Genomic DNA, 17,578 nt, shown 5'->3' with positions numbered 1-17,578 from the left:
TGATTAGAAGAGTACAGAAAGGAGAGTATTTTAACACAGAAGAGGCCTTCAGAAATCATTGTTCCCGATATTTTTATTTTGTAGATGTGGTAATATAGGCTCAAAGACATTAACTGACTTGCTCAAAGTGAAAAAACTAAGGACAATGCATGTATGAGTCTTCCATAAAATGTTGTTAATTTAAGTTTTAAATAAACTTTTCTAAGACTAGATTCAGATCTCGTAAAAACAGTATACAAATTTCCTTTTATATAATGGAGTTTCCAAAGATTAGAAGCCAAACTACTTCTGAGAAATAGCACAGCATAATTTTCTAATATTTTCCCAGTGTGCCTTACTTAGATATTCTACTAAAATTAAACTATCAACTTAATGTATATCATAGTACTGCTAATTGTACATTAGACACAAGAAAGCATAGATATAATCATACTCCTGGAATGTTAAAAGTCTTAAGGAAAGAAATAGATTTTTTAAATTACAGCACAGAAGTTAGAGAGTAAATATATTAAACATATTCAGCCTCTCACAGAGATATGAACATACATTGAAACAAGCTGTTGAAAGGAATATAGCCAAGTGGGGATGTACCTGGAGAAATTCATGAAGAGAGTGAGTATGTAATGATACTTTGAAGAGAAAAATATGCTAATAACTTCCTAATAGCTGACAGAAGAGAGGGAAAAATATGGGAAAGTTTTGTTTTAAGTAAGCAGTTGTGAGTTCAGTGACAGATTAAACTTGAGAGGGAAGCCAATGGATAGAGGAACTTGAAGGTTTTGAATAGTCATTCCTCTTTTGTAGGTCAGAGAGTTTGGAAAATGTGGTAGACTTGTATAAAGAGTCATAAGATCTGAATCTTTAATGCAATGATTTTCACTATTATTCCTAAATCAAAAGGTAATCAAGAAAATAGTGGAGGCTGTGCAGTCCACATAACTATGGTTGGACTCGTTGAAACATACAGCCATTAAGACAAGGAGAAGACACATTTTTCTGGATTATAAGTGATGGACTTTGATGAGAGACTAAATGCTGTGTGTGTAGTAAAGATTCAGCTTAGCAAAGTGGCCTAGGGGAGAATAATGCCTAGCTGAATGCAGTGAAATGGCAGTGTTGATGTATATGAGGGAATGCATTTGGAAGAGCAATGGAGAAAACTGAAATGGGTGTACCATAAATCTCTTTATCAACACTGTTTAAAAAAAAAGACCTTCAAGGGCTTCCCTGGTGGCGCAGTGGTTGAAAGTCCGCCTGCCAATGCAGGTTCAAAAATAAAATTACAGAAATTTTTTTTTTTTTAACTTTCTGGAGTTCTGGAAGACTGTATGCATGCCCGAGGCTATAGCCTCTCTGGAGATATCAGAGAGGAAACACCCAATCTAAACGTCCCTAACTAAACATGGAGCATAAATAAACACATAAACTCACTGAAACTTGAGAGTAGCCTATAAGCCGCATATATGTCTTATGCTAATAGGTAAATATCTGACTGACTAAGAGGCTTAAGCACAACCTTTGATCACTAAGTGGACTATGTTGACACAGGGGCAATCCTTAAGTAGTTAAATTAAAAGGTAAAAGCAAGGGGGGGCAGAAATCTGAGCAGAGACATTGAAGAGTGCACATTTTGGGGGGAAAAGATTTCACAGAATTAGTTCAGCCAAGTTCTAAAGAAATAAACAAATGATTAAGCAAACAGCAACATCCTCTGGTGGGGGAGCAGTCTGCAGTTTCTTAATGTGCTATCTAAAATGATCAATTTTCAACTTAAAATTTTATCATACAAAGAAACAGGAAAGTGTGGTCCATACACAGGGCAGGGGGTGGGGGAGACAAGAAGTAAAAACTGCTTTGAAGGGGATGAGATGATAGACTTAGCAAAGACTTCAAAGCATTATAATACATATGTGAAAGGAACTAAAGGAAACCATGCTTAAAGGATTAAAAGACAGTGTGAAGATAATGATATTGATAAAGGGTCACTCCATGCAGAAGACCTAACATTTATAAAAGTATATTCATCTAAAAAACAGCCTCCAGATACATGAAGCAAACACTGAATTGACAGGAGAAATATACAAATTCAATAATAATAGTTAGAGGCGTCTATACACTACTTTTAGAAATGGGTAGAACAATTAGGGATAAGATCAACAAAAAAGAGACCTGAGCAATGTTGTAAGCCAACTAGAATTAGCAGAAATCTGTAGAACACTCTACCCAGCTGCATCAGAATACATATAGTTTTCAAGCACACATGAAATATTCTTTAAAATAGAACATATTCTATGCCATTGGTAATTTGATAGGGATTGCATTGAATCTGTAGATTGCCTTTGGTAGTATAGTCATTTTCACAGTATTGATTCTTCCAATCCAAGAACATGGTATACCTCTCCATCTGTTTTTATCATCTTTAATTTCTTTCATCAGTGTCTTATAGTTTTCTACATACAGGTCTTTTGTCTCCCTAAGTAGGTTTATTCCTAGGTATTTTATTCTTTTTGTTTCAATGGTAAATGGGAGTGTTTCCATAATTTCTCTTTCAGATTTTTCATCATTAGTGTATAGGAATGCAAGAGATTTCTGTGCATTAATTTTGTATCCTGCAACTTTACCAAATTCATTGATTAGCTCTAGTTGTTTTCTGGTGGCATTTTTAGGATTCTGTATGTATAGTATCATGTCATCTGCAAACAGTGATAGTTTTACTTCTTCTTTTCCAATTTGTATTCCTTTCATCTCTTTTTCTTCTCTGGTTGCCATGGCTAGGTCTTCCAAAACTGTGTTGAATAATAGTGGTGAGAGTGGACATCCTTGTCTCATTCCTGATCTTAGAGGAAATGCTTTCAGTTTTTCACCATTCAGAATGATGTTTGCTGTGGGTTTGTCATATATGGCCTTTATTATGTTGAGGTAAGTTCCCTCTATGCCCACTTTCTGGAGAGTTTTTATCATAACTGCGTGGTTGAATTTTGTCAAAAGCTTTTTCTGCATCTATTGAGATGATCATATGGTTTTTATTCTTCAATTTGTTAATATCACATTGATTGATTTCCATATATTGAAGAATCCTTGCATCCCTGGTAATCAGACTCCCTGACTTCAGACTATACTACAAAGCTATATTAATCAAGACAATATGGTACTGGCACAAAAAACAGAAACATAGATCAATGGAACAAGATAGAAAGCCCAGAGATAAACCCACACACCTATGATCAATGAATCTATGACAAAGGAGGCAAAGATATATAATGGAGAAAAGACAGTCTCTTCAGTAAGTGGTGCTGGGAAAACTGGACAGCTACATGTAAAATAATGAAATTAGAACACTCCCTAACACCATACACAAAAATAAACTCAAAATGGATTCGAGACCTAAATGTAAGACCGGACACTATAAAACTCTTAGAGGAAAACATAGGAAGAACACTCTTTGACATAAATCACAGCAAGTTTTTTTTGATCCACCTCCTAGAGAAATGGGAATGAAAACAAAAATAAACAAATGGGACCTAATGAAACTTCAAAGCTTTTGCACAGCAAAGGAAACCATAAACAAGATGAAAAGACAACACTCAGAATCCGAGAAGATATTTGCAAATTAATCAACGGACAAAGGATTAACCTCCAAAATATATAAACAGCTCATGCAGCTCAATATTAAGGAAACAAACAACCCAATCCAAAAATGGGCAGAAGACCTAAATAGACCTTGCTCCAAAGAAGACATACAGATGGCCAAGAAGACATGAAAATCTGCTCAACATCACTAATTATTAGAGAAATGCAAATCAAAACAATGAGGTATCACTTCACACCAGTTAGAATGGGCAACATCAGAAAATCTACAAACAATAAATTCTGGAGAGGGTGTGGAGAAAAGAGAACCCTCTTGCACTGTTGGTGGGAATGTAAATTGATACAGCCACTATGGAGAACAGTATGGCGGTTCCTTAGAAAACTAAAAATATATTTACCATATGATCCAGCAATCCCACTACTGGGTATATACCCAGAGAAGACCATAATTCAAAAAGACACGTGCACCCCAATGTTCATTGCAACACTATTTACAATAGCCAGGTCATGGAAGCTTCCTAAATGCCCATCAACAGACGAATGGATAAAGAAGATGTGGTACATATATACAATGGAATATTACTCAGCCATAAAAAGGAACGAAATTGAGTCATTTGTTGAGATGTGGTTGGATCTAGAGACTGTCATACAGAGTGAAGTAAGTCAAAAAGAGAAAAACAAATATCATATGTTAACACATGTATGTGGAACCTAGAAAAATGGTACAGATGAGCCAGTTTGCAAGGCAGAAGTTGAGACACAGATGTAGAGAACAGACATATGGACACCAAGGGGGAAAAACTGTGGTGGGGTGGGGGTGGGGGTGTGCTGAACTGGGCGATTGGCATTGACATGTATACACTGATGTGTATAAAATTGATGACTAATAAGTACCTACAGTATAGAAAAACAAACAAACAAACAAAACAACTAATACTAAACTTTCATTGGGTTATTTGTATGGAAATATGTTAATATAAATGTTTCAGACATTACATGTAATTTCTAAAAATCTTATGTGTTCTGGTATAATGTTATAAGTCATAATTCTAGTTATTACTTTAAAATGTATATCTCAGAAATAACTAAATTTCCTTGTCAATTACATTATCATGAACTTTCATCAAATCTTTAACCATGGTCATTTTTAAGTCTTTTGTCATTTACGGACAGTTCTGGGTATACTCTGATGCTTTTGCAAATATGTTCCTATAAGAGGGTTTCACCTTCAAGGAATTCATGGAAAAGACTCTTGCAAGTACAGGTTTCTTGTAACTGTACTGCTGAACTGAATGAATAAGCATTTTCAGAACTCTAATGAAAAACTGATGAACTCATAAAAGTGCTAACAAAAGATCAAGATAAAAAAAAATTAATTACATGGGACTGAGTGCACTGATGAGGATGATTATATTTTTTGTGACTTTCTGCTTGATTTAAAAAAAAAATCCCACAAGGACTCAGAGGCAAAGAATATACAAATCAATTTTCACTGCAAAGTAAATGAGCTGTTACAGTGGAGGATTACTGGACTGAATGTCAATACTATGACATAGTGTGAGTGTGTTTCGTGTTTGGTAATTGCAATCATTATTGCTTTTGTTGTGGTCATCCATTTGCAATGCTTGGTGTCAGTCTATTTATCTCTTGTAAAAATAAAATACAGTGTGTGTGTGTGGAAAAAAAAAGATAGAACATATTCTAGGCCATAAAACAAGCGTCAACAAACTTAAAAGCATTTCAGTGTTACAAAGTATGTTCTCCTACCACAGTGGAATCAAATTAGAAAGCTATACAGGAAAAAGTGTTGGAAATTCAAATTACCTGGAAGTTAAATGACTCACTCCTAAATGATCAATGGGTGGAAGAGGAACTCACAAAAGAAATTAGAAAATAATTTGCCATGAAAGGAAATTAAAACACCACTAATGAAGACTTATAGAATGCAGGGATATTAGTGCTCAGAGGGAAAATTTTATCTTCAAACACCTACAGTTTAAAAGAAGACATTTCACAAAAAAGTAATCTAAACTTCCACCTAAATAAGCTAGAAAAATAAGATTAAGCCAAATCCAAAAGCAAGCAAAAATAGGAAACAGTAAAGTTTAAAGATAAGTAAAATAGGGAATGGGAAAAAATAAAGAAAATATAGAGAAAAATCAATGAAACACATTTTCCTTTGCAGTTTGAGATGGCATCAAAATCCTTAATTTATGCTTTGTAAATTCACAATAAATGTAGGGCATGATTTTCATATTAGAAAGGCAGAGAAGAAGCAAAGCTTGGGTTAGGTGTGTCCTCTGTTTAGGATATCACCAGGCTGAAATCAAGGTATCAGCTGGGAATGCGATATTGCCTGAGGCTTGGGCATTTCTTCCAAGATCACTGTTTCTGCTCAGAATTCATTTCCTTGTAGTTTTGCGACTAAAGTTCTTATTTTTTTGTTGGTTCTTGGCTGGGGATGCTCTTGGCTCCTAGAAGCCTCCTTCCACTGCTTGCCACCTGGCCCCCTACTCTTACAACATGGCTCTTTACTTTCTTCCAAGCCAGTAGGAGACCAATAAAGTCCTCAACTGACTAGGTCGACCCATTCAGGCTAACTTCCCTTTGGATGAACGCAAATTCAACTGATCAGGTATTTAACTGCATATGTGAAATTCATTTTGCCATATAACCTAACATAATTGTATAAGTAATAACCTCTCATATTCATAGATTTTATACATATATAAAAGAGATTATATATATATGTATATATATATATATATATATATATATGAATGTATGTATAATAGCTGTTGCCAAGTCCAACTAATAGGTTCATTTTTCTTCATGAACTCACAAAACAGCACAAATGGAATCATCAGCCTTATGAGTGATCAAATAATTTCTGGCAACCAAAAACTTCATACATTCAGTTGGGAGAGAAATACTAAAATGATCTTCAGTGTATTTATATACCAGTTGAAGGATGAATTAGCTGACATTCTCTTGTTAGCCTGTCTTAATTATGGGTAAAGAATAATGAAAATTTTTAGTTGTATATTAGAGATGTAGAGCCTTTTCATATGTATTTTATCATTTCATATTAGTTAAAATAAGGAATGTTTCCAAGCCATGGGAATTACTTATTTAACATTTAGATTACAAATTTTATCTATTTCTATGACTCACATTTCCTCAACATGGTCCTCGAAGTATTAACAATAAATCACATGCTTGTTTTAAAAGCATGGAGTACCCTTTCAACTTTATAATTCATTATATTATAAGGAGTAATACAGGGGGAAAATGGAGGGAAAATGGGAAAAAGAAGAAAAATAAAGAAGGGAAGCAAGAGACAAGAAAGAAGGTAAAATAAGGAGAAAAAGATAAAACTCAGTTCATAACTATTTAGAAATAGGTTCAAGTTTCAAGTCCCAAAGCACTCAGGATTCTTTGCTCTCAGATATGTGTCTCTACTCTGAAAAAGAAGCCCTAAATTCTTTCATATTTATTTTAAATTGCCTCACTTATAAGAACCATTCGTTAAGGTATTGCTGACTTTTCATAATTTGCTACTACTGATGATGATCCTAGCCAGAATATTTGAGTCACTTAAAGCTTGTTTTCATGCCTATTTATCTTCCACATTCATTATCCTTCTCTTGACCTTTCCTGCTTCTGGCCTCAGATTTCCACAACACTCTAGCTACCTATCTATCTTCATTTTTAGACAGCACTGAACAACTAGACTTTTTTCTAGTCTCAGCTTTTCTCTTCTCAATCAAAATGTGCCTGTTCTGTGGAGCTGCAGCTGAGAGCATTTTATTGTATTTCCTATTGCTCTTTGGTTGATTGGTAGATCAACGAAGTAGATCAGATCAACGAAGTACAGAACATTCCGGTCTTCAGATCCTTATTGATGTAGCTCTAGCATTTCATTTTATGTTTTTAATACATTCCAGAAGATACAAACTGAGAAAATCCTTTGTACCCCACCCCACCCACTTAAGAAGGTGGTCTTCTATGAGATAACTGGGTGGGTTCTAGACATTTTGTGTTTATTAAAATGTAAAGAAGAAATATATATACATATACACACATGTATATATGCACATATATGAAATATATATAAACCCATACATGAAACATACAGCTGGATTTAATGTGACAACTTTTAAAGCTATAGATGAGAATATTTACAAAACTTAGGTATTATTTAGCCAAGGGGTTATAAGATATACAAGCCTTAAAATTTCCATTTTGCTCAAGTGAGGTATTTTCACTTTCTCAGGGGTAAAGAATAACTTCATAAAAGAAAAGAGAAATTGTAGCAGGCTATGTGTGTATAGACAGGTACTCTACTTCCTTCTTGAGGTTCCAGGTTTCCTATCCTCAGGACAGATGTTGACCTAGTTATTGACATTTTTTAAATTAACATAACAGGGGTGGAACAAACCGTAGGCTTGTCCTACTTCAGAACCAGGAGGGCAAGCCCTTCAGAATACAAGGCTGTGGACATCTACAAGGTGAGTAGATGCCCTTGGATTGCTAACAGGGAGGCTCAAAGTGAGGAAGTAAATTTACAACATGGTGTTCTCCTCTTAACACTCTTTGCTTGTTGCATATAAGACCATGTTTTATCTCTGCACTTATTTCTTGGCATACAGAATGTTGAATATGTTCTAGGCAAATTCATTTTTTTTTTCATTTTGAAATAATGTCAACCTTAAGGAACAGCTGAAAGAGCAGTACAAAAAATTCCCTTCACCTGGATTCCCCATAGCTGAGAATTTATTATACTTCATCCATTTAGAGAGATGCACAAAAGAGAGAGTGTAATGGGTCAACAGATCAAGCATCTATATCTATATATCAGAATAGATACTTGTGGGCCTCCCTGGTGACACAGTGGTTGAGAGTCCACCTGCCGATGCAGGGGACACAGGTTCGTGCCCTGGTCTGGGAAGATCCCACTTGTCGTGGAGCGGCTGGGCCTGTGAGCCATGGCCACTGAACCTGCACATCTGGAGCCTGTGCTCTGCAATGGGAGAGGCCACAACAGTGAGAGACCCACGTACCACAAAAAATATATATATAAAAAGTAAAAAATAAATAGATACTTGTTTTTATGAAGATATACATTTATATGTCTTCAACAAATATTAGCAAACTGAATCCAGCAACATGTAAAGAAAAATATATCATAAATAAGTGAGATTTATCCAAGTAATATAGGGTTGGATTAATATGCAAAAATCAGTTAATGTAATATATATTATAAATAGAATGAAAGACAAAAAACATGTGAGGATCTCCAGAGCCACAGAAAAAAGTATTTGACAAAATCCTACACTCATTAATTGAAACAACAATGACAACTCTCAAAAAGATAAGAATAAATGAAAAATCCTTCCACCTGATAAGGGACACTTAATACAGATAACAACATCCTTAATGGTGAATGTAAATGTTTCCCTCCTAAGATCAGGAACAAGGCCAAGTTGTCTACTCTCATCAATGTCATTCAATATTTTACTGAGGATTCTAACTAGTGTAATCAAGGAAGAAAAAGAAGTAAAGTTATCCAAATTGGAAAGAAAGAAGTAAAATTGTTTTAATTCACAGATGATATGACCCTGTATGGAGAAAATCCTAGGATCCACAAAAACACTATTAAAAGTAATAAACAAGTCAGAAACGTTGCAAGATGAAAAATCAATGCACAACATATTGATGTTTGACAGGATGAAAAAACCTAACAAGAAGCAAGGTGGACAAAAATGGAAGGGAGAGGAAGGTTAAAAGAGTGAAGAAAGACCCCCAAAATGGCAGCAACACTTAAGAAAGGGAGTGTTCTTCCCTCAAAATATGACCTGCAAACATCCCAGGTAGGAGGAGAGTTTTGTGGCTTTTTGAGGGGAAGTCTTGGAAAGACGTGGAAAATTTTTTTTAAAAGTTTTATTTTTCAAATTAGAAGAATCAGAAGAGCATTTTTGCACCTTATTTTAAATTAATATCAGCATAAAAATAGGACAGGCTCCACTGGTGATAAAATTGAATGTCAAGGTCAATAATATAATGTCTGTTTTAAAGTAACCAAATAAAGAGGCATTAGACTGGGGTGGCTCTAAAGCCTTGGCTGCTTATGTAAGCAAAGCAAAACCTAAGCCAGAGTCAATTCCTGTAAATGACTCAAGGTCAAGAAGAAAACCAATCATAGCCAACTAGCCTTTCCTAAATAATGAAACCGCTTAAGCTATAGCCATTCAAGTAATTCCCTTGCTTTATTTCATGGTCTTCTCTATAAAAACCTTCCCCCAATTTCCTTTCAGTGGAGCACTCCTAATCACCTCCGTTTTGGGACTGCCAAGGTGAATCCATGATAGCTCAAATAAACTCTTCAAAAGGAAAAGTCAATACTGTGAAAATGACTACACTACCCAAAGCAATCTACAGATTCAATGCAATCCCTATCAACTTACCAATGGCATTTTTCACAGAATTTGTATATAGTTCCAAAAAAAAAATTAAAATTTGTATGGAAGCACAAAAGACCCTGAATAGCCAAAGCAATATTGAGAACGAAAAACAGAGCTGGAAGAATCAGGCTCCCTGACTTCAGATTATACTACAAAGCTACAGTAATCAAGACAGTATGGTACAGGCACAAAAACAGAAATATAGATCAATGGAACAGGATAGAAAACCCAGAGATAAACCCACGCACATGGTCAACTAATCTATGACAAAGGAGGCAAGGATATACAATGGAGAAAAGACAGTCTCTTCAATAAGTGGTGCTGGGAAAACTGGACAGCTACATGTAAAAGAATGAAATTAGAACACTCCCCAACACCATGCACAAAAATAAACTCAAAATAAATTAAAGACCTAAAGGTAAGACTGGACACTATAAAATTCTTAGAGGAAAACATAGGAAGAACACTCTTTGACATAAATCATGGCAAGATCTTTTTTGACCCACCTCCTACAGAAATGGAAATAAAAACAAAAATAAACAAATGGGACCTAATGAAATTTAAAAGCTTTTACACAGCAAAGGAAACCATAAACAAGATGAAAAGACAACCCTCAGAATGGGAGAAAATATTTGCAAACAAATCAACTGACAAGGGAACAATCTCCAAAATATACAAACAGTTCATGCAGCTCAATATTAAAAAAGCAAACAACTCAATCAAAAAATTGGCAGACGACCTAAATATACATTTCTCCAAAGAAGACATACAGATGGCCAAGAAGCACATGAAAAGCTGCTCAACATCACTAATTATTAGAGAAATGCAAATCAAAACCACAATGAGGTATCACTTCACACTGGTCAGAATGGCCATCATCACAAAATCTACAAACAATAAATGCTGGAGAGGGTATGGAGAAAAGGGAACCCTCTTGCACTGTTGGTGGGAATATAAATTGCTGCAGCCACTATGGAGAACAGTATGGAGGTTCCTTAAAACACTAAAAATAGAACTACCATATGACCCAGCAATCCCACTCCTGGGAATATACTCCAAGAAAACCATTATTCAAAAAGACACATGCACCCCAATGTTCATTGCAGCACAATTTACAGTAGCCAGGTAATGGAAGCAACCTAAATGCCCATTGACAGACGAATGGATAAAGATGTGGTACATATATGCAATGGAATATTATTCAGTCATAAAAAGGAACGAAACTGGTTCATTTGTAGAGATGTAGATGGACCTAGAGACTGGCACACAGAGTGAAGTAAGTCAGAAAGAGAAAAACAAATTTTGTATATTAATGCATATATATGTGGAATCTAGAAAAATCTTACAGATGAAGCTAGTTACAAAGCAGAAATAGAGACATAGATGTAGAGAACAAATGTATGGACATCAAGGGGGGAAACAGGGAGTGGGATGAATTGGGAGATTGGGATTGACATATATACAGTACTATGTATAAAATAGATAACTAATGAGAAACTGCTGTACAGCACAGGAAACTCTACTCAAAGCTCTGTGGTGACCTAAATCCAGAAAAGAGGGGATTTATATACACATATAGCTGATTCACTTTGCTGTATAGCAGGAATTAACACAATATTGTAAAGCAACTATATCCCAATAAAGAGAAATTTAATGTGCCTCACTTTATCTTTTAACATCTGTTTGTGAGAACTTATGTGTCTTAACTATTAAAAAAAATGTATTTCTTTGGCAAATCTCCTAATTCAGGGTACAATTCTCTGATATCTCCCTTGAGGCTAGTAATGATTTTAACTCATTTCATAATCAACAAACCTAGGGAAATAGAGCAATGAAAAAAAAAAAAGGAGCAGCAGTAGATTTAATATCTTTAACTTGTAACAGTCCATGAAATGAAAAGGAAAACACTCCTCCCATTTTGTCCTCTTCTCTAAATATTCTACTGTGGCACTGCTACACTACTGATGTCAGATGTGTGGGTTTTTCACACATTAAGCAATTCTGTGACAGCAGCTAGGGGTCCTACAAATTTAACACTATCTACCTGGAGATAGATAGCATCAGATTAAGGGCTCAGTCTCAAAGTCTGCCTCTTCTGTCCACTTCAGACTCCAACAAGAAGTCCAGGTTATCACCTGTGCCTCTGACTGACTCCCTGTAAACCAGAGTTCCTACAAGCCCTATCATGTTCATTTAATTTGCTAGAGAGGTTCGCAGAATTCAGGAAAGCAATTTACTCACTAAAATACAGGTTTATTACAAAGGATATTAAAGGATAAAAATCAACGGCCAAAGAGTGACATAGGGTAAGGTCCAGAGGGGACTGATGCTTGTGTTGTTAGATTGAACTGGCTTTATTAATACCTGAAAATGATCAGAAAAGCAATGCAATCTTCCTGAGAATGAATCTAAGGGAAGAGAAGAAAAATTGAATAGAGAAGGTTTTAAAAGTCAACTTCGAACTAATTCAATAAATATGTTTTTTCCATGTTCAGATAATAAACAGAACATATATGAGTATGATTAATACATTAAATATAGGCACTTAAATAAATCAAATGAGCCATATTCAAACCACTATAGTAAAACCAGAATTCAGCCACATTTTGGTCAGTTTCTCTTTCATTCATCTTTCTATGAACTTGTAATTATATTGTAAATCTAGTTTTGCATCCTACTCTTTTGCTTAATACTACATTATAAGACATTCCTATATGATTAGATCATATTTATAATATTATTTTTAGTAGTGGATCACTACACAATGCTAAATTAATGTGCTATATGTTAGCAAATCATACTTCTACCTTAGAATATCTTAAGTAATTTTGTATATTTCCAAAAAATACTGCATTAAGCATATTTTTATTTAGAATTTGTTTAAAATTTATTTTCATTTATTAATTTAGATATATTCCCAGAATATTGTTAAAATTTTTAACAAATATGAAAATTCTCTGATTACTTTCCATAAAGATTATATCAATTTACACTGTCATAATCAGTGTATGCATGTCCATATTGCTGTATTATTGATAACATATTTTTCAGAAAATTTGAAGGTCTAGTTAGATTTCACTCTGAGAAGAAATTAAAGGGATGTCAGTTAATTAGTAATCAAGTATTGGATGGGATTATGACATAGACTAAATATTTAGATTTCCCCCTATGTACAGATATATAAACTTCTGTACAAGGGTAGAAACCTTCACTTTTCAAAGAATGTATTTTCTGATACTGGCCTACATAGCGTCTGTTTTTGAATTTATATCATATATAACTGATATGTACCATTGGGTCTCAAACTTCTCTGGGTAACTAGTTATCTGTAGCAAAACGAAGTTATCTTTCATAGAGTAGGAAGAAAATGGAATAATTGTGTTCCCATTTAGCTTTGTGGTTTTAAAAGACTGTGCTAAAATAAAGCCCTAAGCTACATATCAACCACTTGTAAATATCAGTATAACTAGAACCAGCATTTTTTCCCCTCTCTTTCTAATGAGTAGCTGTCCTTCAAATATTACTCATAAAGACATTTTACAGGATGGTGTAAAATCAGTTCCAGTTTTAGGGTATCTAATTTCATGGTTTAAAAAATTAGAGTATGCATTGCAGTTTTCTCTTTAATCTGATACACAATGCCTGCAAATCAAAGTGAATTCTTCCTAATTTCAACTTGGAATTGGTGAAAACGTAAAATAATAAACTGAAAAATAAAAGAGGAAAAATAGGCAAAAAACAAAATTGAAGGAATCTTATTAGATTCTTTTTTAAAATCGTTTACCTAGAAATTTTATTCCCTAGCATCAATCTTACAACTGTAGGTTCCTTGTCATGAAATTAGTTCTCCTTTACCCCCTCAAGTTTAAAGAATAGAAAATGAAGTGCATCATGTGGATTTCAAGCTGTAATTTCCTTTGAAGTTGTTGAAGTCATAAATTGTAAGTGGGAACCGAAAGATGAAATTACAACCCTTCTGATATCCCAAGCAGGCACTCTTTATTTTTATATAATGGGTGTTTCCACCAACACCAAATTTGCACACAATTGCCATTAAAAATAACTTTTTTTCCTTTTATACAAAGAAAAAGATGAGAGCACCACTGAGTTTAAAACTGTTGCCGCTTTCAATAAACTGTTTCAGGCATACATTATTTTTTTAATAACTAAAATCAATAGCAAAGAAAAGATGACCATTTAAAGAAATAGCTCTACATTTACCACACTTGAGATGATATAAGTAGATGTTTATTAATTCTTTTTGCTTCAGGAGAATCCTTGATAAATGACAGTGTGCAATGAAATAAGGAGAGAGCAAATATAAAGAGTTTGAAGGTATTTTTTAACTAATTTTTAAATAAATAAATATATAATTTCATTATAGATCTAATATGAGTATTATTTACTTCCTAAAGATGACAATACTTTTAACATCATTATTGTACAAAACCTTTTTGTGTGTGTGTGTGTGGTATGCGGGCCTCTCACTGTCGTGGCCTCTACCCGTTGCGGAGCACAGGCTCCGGACGCGCAGGCCCAGCGGCCATGGCTCATGGGCCCAGCCGCTCCGCGGCACGTGGGATCCTCCCGTACTGGGCACGAACCCATGTCCCCTGCATCGGCAGGCGGACTCTCAACCACTGCGCCACCAGGGAAGCCCTGTACAAAACCTTTTTAAAACACAATACCAATATTCTGTCACCCAAAATGTTATGCTTTACTTAATATTCTGACAAGTATTCCCCAAAACTGGACTATATAGGGTAGCATACAAAAGGGAGGTTGAAGATGAAGATATTTAAGTCACTCAAGTACACATTACAGCTGCACTTTGCGAATGGATAAGTCAATTAAAGCACACGTATTATTTTTTAAATGATGAAAAAAGACATTGGAAAATATCCATATTTAAGGGTCTGGCAAAAGTAAAAAGCAGACCCCAAAATAATCATACCAATATAGAATATAATACATGGCACAGGAAAGGGTTATGCAAATGTTGGGATTCATAGATATCCACCCAAGAGAAATGAAAATATATATCGCAAAGATTTATATATGGAAGTTCATAGCAGAATTCACTTTAGCAAAAATGTGGAATGTCCATCAATCTGTGAATGGATAAACACAATGGTGTGTCCATACAATGGGATATTGTTCAGTAATAAAAAGAAGAGAGCTCAGGTACATGCTCCTACTTGAATAAACCTCCCCTCAAAATAAATAACTGAAAAAACTCAGCTGTAAAAGACCACTTACTGTATGAATCAATTTATATAAAATGTACAGAAAGGTAAATGCATATAAAGAGAAAGTAGACTGGTTGTTGCCTAGGACCGGGGTGGGAACAAAGAGGGGGTGCTAATGATTTCTTTCTGGAGTGATAGAAATGCTCTAGAACTGGATTGCAGTGTTGCCTGGCAACACTCTGAACTTCTCAAAAATCACTGAATTGCGTACATAGAATAAGTCAATAATGTGATATGTATGTTATAATCAATAAAGTGGAAATACATTTGGTTAGGATTTGAAAGACAGAATTGTAGTTGTAGTTATAGGAAGACCTCATAGAAGAGGAGCTATTTCAGAAATATTTTAAAGCTTTAGTGTGATTTCATTTTATTTATTTATTTATCATACTTGTCTACTTACAAAAATGAATAAAGGTAGCATAAATAAAAGTTGTATTTGAATTTGAGTTAAACATTAATACAATATGAAAGATGAACATCTAAGCATAAGGGATGAGGCAAATAAAAAGTACTCAAAAATATCTAAGTTTAAGTTATAAACCTTTGCCTTTCAGTACAGCATGTAATGCCACGAGGTTATATGGTTCTAATTATCTAAGCCAGGAAGAACTTGGTGATGTGAAGTTCACCTATACAAGTGGAGGAGAGGGTGGGTGGGGACATCTGAGCAAAGAGCAGAGAAGCTAGAATTTATGAGCATGAGTAAGAATAGTTCATTAACAGCAGTCAGAGTTTACTAAGCTCTTTATTATGTTTTATCCCCCAAGCTAAATGCTTTCTGTGCTGTAACTCTTTTAATCCCCATAACAACTCTATTAGCTATATACTATTATCACATTCATTCTACAAATGAAAGAACTGATGCAACACCTTTTTATGTCGATTCAAAATTCACAAAAGCTGGTGTGTGTGAGAGCTGAGATTTAATCCAGGCAGACACTCCAATACTACTCACCTAACTATTCAACAATACTGCTCCTTGCATTTCATTAATCAGGATGTTCTTTCAAGTGTGAGGTCATGATCACCCTCCAACATGATTTCTGATGCCTTACATCGGCAGATTTTATTGTTCACTTCTACATTGTCTTCATGGGTCTACCATGATTTTCAACATTTTTCTACATTGACCCCCTCATTCAGAATCTCCACTCTTTACCGTCAGCCTTTTCTCAACTCAGCTTGTGATCCAGACCACTGGTGTCTGTTTACCTAGACTCATGGAAAATAGTTCATGGTATAAACAATCCCCATCATATACAACTGGTTTAGATGCTTTCTTTTACATTTTAACCCAGATATTAAGAAGCTCAGAATTGTAATTTGATTTTGGTGAACAGCTTAATTAGCACGCTTTCTACCCTTAGTATGCCACTTCCAAAAAGCAGTACTATAGGTCTTGAAGGGTAGCCATTTTTATTAGGATCATTCACCCTGAAGCCCAAATCAGCACAAGAATCTGTTCTTCCTGGTGCAGGAGCATTACAGGAGATGTGATTAGAATTTCTATGGATGTTTTCTAACTTCATGGAGAACAGAATTTTAAAACAGGAAAATTAGACAGATTAAACATAGTTGATTATCTTAGCTCTTCTGAGAAACTCCCCTCAAAGAAAAAAAAAAGAGGAAATTTTAAATGCCTAAACATACAAACCAAACGGGAATAGAAAATGTGACAACAGTAAATGAGAGATATCAACAGTTTTCTGAGGATGGAAATCAAACATAGGAATCATGTTATTTGACTTAATAGAGAAGAGGAAATTCACATAAGTGTGTGCAGAAGCATGATAACTCACAGAATCACAGAAAGTTTATGGACTCTGAATATCCAGTAGAAGCAACTATAAAAGGGATTCATAGAACAGAAAACATAGGAAGGAGTTAAAAGATGTGCAACGATCTATTTCTCAATTCTCCCCAACACACAAAAACTCCAGAAGTTAGGTGGATACTTCTTGCCCACCCTAGAAAGATGCTAGATTTTTTTGGGGGGGGTGTGGAGAAACAAAACCTAAGAGGATAGGTACTTGGACATACTGAACATAAGAGAGCAGAGAGGTCAGAGCCAGAGAAAGGAAAGAGGGGATTGAATAAGTCGGCATCCTGAATGGGGAGTTATGCTCCCAACGTCGTCAGTCATTCAGAGAACTCCAAGCAGATGAGAGAAGCATTTTCCTCTGAAGAAAATGGAAAGGCCTCCAAGAAAGAACAAAGCAAAATGCCAAACTTTTGAGAGATCTGCAAAGCACAGAAGACTTTATATGTGTATCA

Source organism: Grampus griseus (assembly GCF_964374135.1).
Source record: "Grampus griseus genome assembly, chromosome: 2".
Lineage (NCBI taxonomy): Eukaryota > Metazoa > Chordata > Mammalia > Artiodactyla > Delphinidae > Grampus > Grampus griseus.
The sequence above is the reverse complement of the archived record's forward strand: the minus strand, read 5'-3'. Positions refer to the sequence as shown.